At 36.7% G+C, this 7,249-nt stretch overlaps 1 protein-coding gene across 12 annotated transcripts in view; it reads right to left on the reverse strand.

The window, feature by feature from the left end:
* LOC106882371 (stearoyl-CoA desaturase 5) overlaps positions 1-7,249 on the reverse strand; it is a 136,656-nt gene that overhangs the window by 94,465 nt on the left and 34,942 nt on the right. For 10 of the 12 annotated variants that reach the window (XM_052969750.1, XM_052969747.1, XM_052969743.1 and 7 more), the window contains exon 2: positions 1,796-1,847. The exons of the other annotated variants lie outside the window; for them this stretch is intronic. The gene's annotated coding sequence lies outside the window, so the exon portion shown is untranslated. The remainder of the gene's footprint in view (positions 1-1,795; positions 1,848-7,249) is intronic. 12 annotated transcript variants of the gene reach the window in all.

The raw sequence follows: 7,249 nt of genomic DNA on the forward strand, positions 1-7,249 counted from the left end.
GTGCCCCTTACGCATCACCAGCACGGGTGCCCCTTACGCATCACCAGCACGGGTGCCCCTTACGCATCACCAGCACGGGTGCCCCTTACGCATCACCAGCATGGGTGCCCCTTACACATCACCGGCACGGGTCTCCTTACGCATCACCAGCATGGGTGCCCCTTATACATCCACTGGCACAGGTGCTTTTACGTGTCACCAGTATGAATACCTTTCACATGTCACCAGCATGAGTGCCTCACACATGTCACGTGTTGCCAGCACTGACCACAACTATGATCTAACTTAGCTTGATGTGTCTCCTCAAGCACAGCAAATCACCAAAAGTCTCAGCCACTTGTCATCAACTCTGTGAGATATAATTAAAGATAAAAATTTTAGAATGCCAAGATGCTAAATAATTCTGAGGGGCTTGTACAAAATCCTGGTTTTGTGATTTTAAGGGAGTGAAGGTTGAATATGAACATTTTCTCCAATAGTTGCACAAGCTACAGCTTTTATTAATAGGAAAACTATGAGACTTAATTCTTTTCTTTTTTTTTCTTTTTTACCTTAAATTTTTGCACCATGATAAAAGACAATCAAGCCAGGACCATCCCAAATTTGTATATCAAAAACTACATTATGCAATACAAGTAGATTTAATTTGTCACCTGGTTTAACATCACTGGCCTGTTTGCACTTTTAGAGCAATCCACTGTTGCAAGCATTGAGGGTTATCCTCCAGTCTGTGGATAACTTCTTTCTTTTTCCTTCCAGTCACAGAAGCCTTGAAAACGGTCATTAAGTAATGTTTGATCTGAGAGATTTGGTTGGTATTTCTTGCAGGTCAAGTGACTACACAGAGGCTTCCCTCATTGGCTTGTATGTGTTGGAGTTTATGTTACATGGATGAAAGACAACTCTAGTTCTGGATAAGTCAAGAGTCTGCTCTGAGTTTTTCAGGAGTACCTCAGCTCCAAACATTTGTCAGCTATGGTTGTCAGTCAGAGAGAGGTAGGATACACCTGTAACAACAGAGCTACACATGGCACCTAGTTGTTTCATTGATATCCCATGTAGTTCTGAGGAGTAAGGATTAGAAATAAAAAGGGTGAGGTAGAAAATCAGGTAGAGAGTCTAGAGAGGGATGAGACAGAGTAATGGTAAAGGAGTGCATCGATAGACAGCTGATCAGAAGTTATTGTTGTACTGGGAACCAACGAATCATATTAACCACACAGACCATCAATACTGTGCCAATAAGCTCAACTAACAAACATCCGTAGCTTGACTGACAATATACATTGGACAACTGCAAGTGTACCCAACCATAGTCAGATCAGCAACCTTGACTACATCCAACCAGAGATACACGGCCTCAAATATATCTCACCGTAGTTGGACCAACATCTTCAACTATACACCATATATAGTTAGATTAACAATCACAGCAATATCCAAGCACTGTTAGACTAACAACCTTAATTATATTCAACCACAGGTAGACAGACAAACCTCAATTACAAACTATCCTAGAAACCAACAACTTTAAATATACCTTACCATAATTAGACCAACACCCTCAACTTTAACAAGTCAGGTCAACAACTGCAATTATATCCAACCTTTGTTAGACTAACAATGTTAATTATATCTAACTATAGACCAACAACTTTCAAACATTAGAAATAGGTAGCCATAAGATTAGGAAACTGCAGGAAGACCAAGATAATATATTAGTAGCTGTAAAATCAACTAACATAAACATGTTCACACAAGGATGTAATTAGTAATAGCACTAAGATCAACTAACCTCAAAAGACTGTAGTAATATCAGTCCAATCTTTTTTCTGGAACTACCATATCTGAAAATAGAAAATTCAGTTTTGTTAGAAACCAGAAGCAAATTAACAGCAGCTATAACAATAATAATAAACCCATCAAGCCTGTACATGAGTCATTTGGCCTGCTAGAAATACCACTGAGGTCCCAAATTCACAACCTGCTTTCTCAGTAAAGAATGATACACTACAGAGTAGCCCTAGAAATATGAAAAAAGTGGTCATAGCTAAAAAGCCTCTAACATTACTTTACCAAGTCAGAGTTGACTTTGGGACTAATCAGCGATACCATAAATCAGTTATTTAACAACAATAAAGCCATTGTTAGATAAGATGTTGGTCTACCAACATCTATTGTTCACTATGTCTAATTTGTATCTATGGTCAAAACACCAGGCTATCACTGTCTGAAAACAACTAGCTGTAAATAATGTGGTAGCTTCAGCGCAATGCTGTGTCAATGTAAACAGTGAACTTCTTGTCTGATTAACAACTATTTCGTTTGTTGAGAGTGCCGAGTTCAAGTCCTGTTAAAGGCACAAACTAACGCAAAAACATTCACATCGTACACTGATAGATATCAAGAAAGCTGGTGTAAGTGCTCTATCAATGCACTCACCCAAAAGCCTGAAGTGAGATATGAACTTCTGAGTCAAACATCCAGTGTTTTCTCTCTAGCTATTTAATTCAGAAAATTATTACACATGTATGAACCAGCCACCCCTGCCCCTTTATGTACTGCTGCTTATCACTTCCTTCTCCTTGCCCCATTACTATTTTCCTTTACCTAGTTCTCAAACCGAGATTCACCATTGCCCATGCTTCCATCTGTGTCTTCCATTCACCTCTATCCCCCTCTGTTACCCTCCTTTCCCATCCTACAAACCTATCCAGCCACTCATCCTCAATCTATCATTATTCTCTCTTATATCCACCTTCTAGTCTTTTTCGATTATGTCCTAACACCTCATCACCATCATCCTCTTTCTTTCAAGCTGAGGTAGCTATGTATCTCCTTTACAGCTTCTGTTCCTGTATCATATTTTAGCTTGTACAAATTTTACCAGGTACAAATCACCTGCTTCAATACAGCACCTCTATACAGTTGAGAGAGTCTTGTCCTGCAAGTTATTTGGTGGCCTCAATGTTGGTGCCACAAAAAAAAAAAGTACAGCAAACTGTAAAGTGGTTGGCACTAGGAAGGGCATTCAGCTATAAAAACCATGTCAAAACAGAGATGCATGTATGTTTAAGTGTACACACACATATCTGCATGATTGTTTACATAAACACTTCTCCAAAAATATAAAGTACAAATGGTGATACTGTTCTCACATCCCAACCAAAAAATTGTCCACTGCCTCTGTACTACCAAAGACATGTAAAATGAAAGATCTTATACTTGAAAAACAGGTAAGGGTTAATGACAGGAAGTGCATCCAGCTCTAAAACATTACTTCAATACATATTTGCCTAACATATGCTAGCATTGAAAAACAATGAAGCAGAGGAATAAACTCATTGCTGTAAGCAGTGACATTACTTCAAAACCACTTAGGTTTTCATTAGCTAGTCCTTCTGACTTCAATTCCAGTTATCAATATAGCTGGGAGAAAGATGGGTTCTAACAAACTTTGTTGTTGAAGATACACTTCAGCAATGTCCCTACAATGAAGCCCTTGTTGGAATCATTCAACTATAGTACATCCCATTTAATTTCCAAAACTGGCTCTCTGCTTTAAAAACAAGGCCAAAATATATGGAACTCTAGTGAACACCATTAAACAGAGCTAAGCCACTTCAATTCATTCCTGGTTGTGGTTGTTTCATATGCATAACTAATGTCTTTGGAAAAGGTATGAAACAATTTTCCTTTTGTGTCTATCTTGATGCCAGTAGGGTTAAACATTCAACAAGAATAGTCAGTGAACAGTGATAATCACCTACAAATAGATACCACCAGTTATAAATAGTTAGGAAGAAAAATCAGATTATAAGATGTTTAACATATGTACTTCCATGTGTATACAATATGATTTCAATTAGGTTTTTAACTGCAGACTTGTTTAACCTATGCTTGCATGGAAAAACAGAAATGTAAAAAGACAATGACTCAGTGAGTTGCTAAGAGGTTTGGGTTTCATGAAACTCAGTCCGAAAAATAAAGTAAAATTAAAACATTTATCTTAATACAACCACTACAGCTACCACTACCAATGATAATAGCCAACACCATGACCACATTCTTTGAAAACTAACATTGTTCTAATACAATATCCAACAACAAGCCATTTGTATTAACGGTCAGTGGAGGGTGTGGAGTAATTAGTTAATATGGAATGAATTTCATCTCATATTTGAAGCACGTGCTTGCACACACATATACATGCACAAAATCTATCAACAGACTTCAAATTGGCAAAGAATTAAAAAAAAAAAGTAAAAGAAAAAGAACATTAATAGGAAATGCAATCACAATAATACTAGCTACCACAACCACTACTTGTATTACAACTTATGCAATCACAGCTATCACTGTCATTACAACCACTAGCAATCACAACCAGTCATTACCTACAACCAAACTTCAATTCTATAGAGAATAATAGAGGAATTTTCTAGAAGGAAGCAAGAATAATATTTGCCAATCATATCAATTGGTTTCTCTGAAAATTACAGGATATTGAATGATTGTCTTGGTGGAGGGGGAAGAGAAGCAATTTAAAACAGGACAGGGAGTCCCTAACAAAGAATTTACAGGCTAATTTCATTAAATGGGAATCAGATGGATGAAATTCAATGCAGAACTGCCAGAGGGGCAGTAGACAGAATTAAGTGAGTTAGGAGAAAAATGTGTCTTATTTTGATAAGTGTGTAAGTGAATGGATGTGGAGTGGACTGGATATAAACAACAAAATGCTTCAACAATGAGTACTACTTCTGCACCATCCAGATTACTAATTTCCATACTACATCATAGTAAGACACAAGTCTGTTTAGTGACTTCCTCACAATACTGGTGTAAACAAACCACCAAGTTGACTGAATTCCAAACCATAATAAACACAGCAGACAGTTTATTAACTTGCACACCACACAATGGTAAACATACCACTCGGTTTACTGATTTCTACACCAAAGTAAATAGCAACCGGTTTACTAAGTTCCACACAACACTCAAATGCACTGATTAGGTTTTACTAATTTCCACACCATGTAATAAACACACAAGTCAGTTTATTAGACTCCACAGTACACTTGCCACTATCTGCTTGGAAGAAAACAGAGATAACACCAGGTTTAACTCATTAACATTCAGATTACTCAGTAAAATAGAATGCTTGTTTATCTACATTGTTTTAATTAATCATGCATTATCTTGTAACTTCAAGATTCTGGTGATCTGATTGTTAATTTTTAGAATGACATTATAGGATAGGTGTGAAAAGCTGGATCTGGTCAGTCTCAACATAAAACAGGTAGAATATTGCAGCTGGATATGGCAGGTTTAAATTCTAGAGGGTTAAACCCTGAATCCAAGGATAAAACTATCATTTGCTGCAATAAAATCAGTATGGTAATAGCTAGAAACACCAGTTGACTGATCTGCTCAATTTGATACTATTGTATCAAACATGTTCAAAGTAAGTTGACTGGTGGGGAAGGGCTGCTCAGTGGCAGCAACAGTGTAATGTATATGACAAGTGTCAAGCCAATGACATACCCATGACTGGTCAGACTGACCTGCTGGAAATAACTAAATATACAATAAAGAAAACCCATAACTTTTTAAAACAAAACAGTAGGTAAAGCTACAAGTAACAGCACGTAGAATATTCTACATGATGTGATCAGGTAGCTATTATTTACAGCTTTATCTACAGGTTTTATTGTTAAAATGATTTATTTCATAACTCACAAAGGTTCTTTAAAAAAAATAAAATAAAAATTCTTATAATGCAAACAAAAATATATACAGAAAAATTGGATTGTTCTAATAAAATTTTCTCATGTATATGAATTTCAAATTAATTTTATTTCTCTCTCTATCTCTTTTACACTATTAATGAGCTGAGAGAACAGTAATGCCTTTATCCTACAGAAACACTTCTCATTATGGTTCCTCATCCTTCTGTAAAGTTAATAATAATTTAATTTAATGTAATCTCATGTTTAAAAGACCTCTGCTTTCCAAACGACTTTATATTGAAGAGATCCAACTAGATTGAAATAGCAGCTATATGCAAATGTTAAAGACACTTATGAGGAAAAGCAAAATTAAGAGAAAGAAGATTTAATGAAATGAACGCTTACAGAAATTTTTCTCAATTTCTTTCACTTATGAAAACAATTTAGTAACATGGATTTTGGCAAGACAATTCTTTCCCTAGCCATACAGGTGAACAACCAAACAACAGAGAGATTACAAGAATATATATTGGGTTACCCCATAAATAATGCCGTTTTTTTTTTTTATTGCATGAACTAAAAGTCGGACGGGAATGGGATAAACTACCTGCATCAACTTGCTATAAAAGCAGGTAGTAATTTTACCTTGAACTTATTTTTTGTGCAAGTTTTGAAAAGTGCAGTTTGATTTTAACAGTTATTATTTTAAAGCTACAAAGGAGCATATCCAGCATATTTTGTTTCATGAGTTCAATAAAGGCAACAATGCAACGGAAAGTGCGAGGAATATTAATGCAGTATATGGGGATTGGACAATAAGTGTAATCCACTGTCAACTGTGATTCCAGATATTCTGAGCCAGAACTACAGCCTAAAAGATGAGCCTTGTCCTGGAAGATCTGTAGAGCTCAATGAGGACATCTTGCAAACCCTGGTGGAACAAAATCATATAACTGTTAAGGAACTAGCAGAGAAGCTTGGGTTTGGTCATTCAACCATTCATCAACACTTGCATGCCATGAAAGTCAGTGAATTGGGTCAATGGGTTCCTTACAAACTTTCCAAGTCTAATCGTGCACAGAGAGTGAATGTGTGCTCTTCTTTGCTGTCGTGTCTCACAAATTAACCTTTTTTAGACTGAATAGTGACAAGAAATAGATTGTCTATAAAAATATCAAGTTCCGAAAACAGTGAGCAGGGAAAGGAGAAACACCAGCACTCCAGGCTAAAGAAGGTTGTCAGCCACGTAACATGTTATCTGTTTGGTGGGATATGAAAGGTTTAGTCCACTTTGAACTTTTAAACCTAAACCAAACGATAACAAAGGAGATCTACTGCAAACAGCTTGAGCAGCTTAAGTCAGGGCTAGAAGGAAAACAACCATCATTGGTTTCAAGACAAAAGGTGTTCTTCCATCAAGATAATGCTTGGTCACATACAGTGAGGATGACATTCCAAAGACTGAAGCAGTTCAAATGGGAGACAATGCCCCACCCACCATATTCGCCAGACATTGC

The sequence above is a fragment of the Octopus bimaculoides genome, chromosome 7 (genome assembly GCF_001194135.2).
Source record: "Octopus bimaculoides isolate UCB-OBI-ISO-001 chromosome 7, ASM119413v2, whole genome shotgun sequence".
In the NCBI taxonomy this organism is placed as follows: Eukaryota; Metazoa; Mollusca; class Cephalopoda; order Octopoda; family Octopodidae; genus Octopus; species Octopus bimaculoides.